Genomic DNA, 667 nt, shown 5'->3' on the forward strand with positions numbered 1-667 from the left:
AAGAAATACACAGTCTGTAGAGTGGCTTGTTACATTGTTATTTTTCAGGTCCTTGAACTAGAAGGATTATCATGGCGCAAAGGGAAATTAATAAATAAATTAAAATGCTCACTCATGTCCAAGACTTGCAGAAAAACTCCAAAGAGAGTGATCTTCTGCAAGAGATCCTTCCTCAGTGGCAGTCAGCCCTTAAATGGAGTCTAGGAGAGGTGGACCAAGGCCACCCCGCCAGTCACACAGGTGAAATGCCTTCACCTGTGCTCCTGCAGCTGACTGTGCTTGCCTCAGGTGATCAAAGTTTCAGGTTGTGACTAATAGTTCTCATGCACTCCAGCCCTTTGTGACATGAGCTATTGATCAAGTTTACTACAGGAAGAACCTTAACTAATACAGAGATCTGATGCTTATACATGCTTTGCAATGCATGTTAATACAATTTAAGATGAGTGATGATTGGTGTATGGTGGAAGTCCATGCTCTTTCATGGGCCAGTGCACAGGGGTGCTACTGGAGGCAACCCAGTTTTGCACTGCAGATTCATACTGTGCTCCATCAGTTCCATGTAGACCATCACCACGTGTCACACATGATCTGACAGCAACACTGGGATGTTTTGATGGCATTTCTTTCCTTCTGGTGATCCTTAGAGGTTCAAAAACCATAGGGG

Source organism: Centrocercus urophasianus, unplaced genomic scaffold, assembly GCF_019232065.1.
Source record: "Centrocercus urophasianus isolate 14NV4802_14NV808 unplaced genomic scaffold, USGS_Curo_1.0 seq_19, whole genome shotgun sequence".
NCBI classification, from domain to species: domain Eukaryota; kingdom Metazoa; phylum Chordata; class Aves; order Galliformes; family Phasianidae; genus Centrocercus; species Centrocercus urophasianus.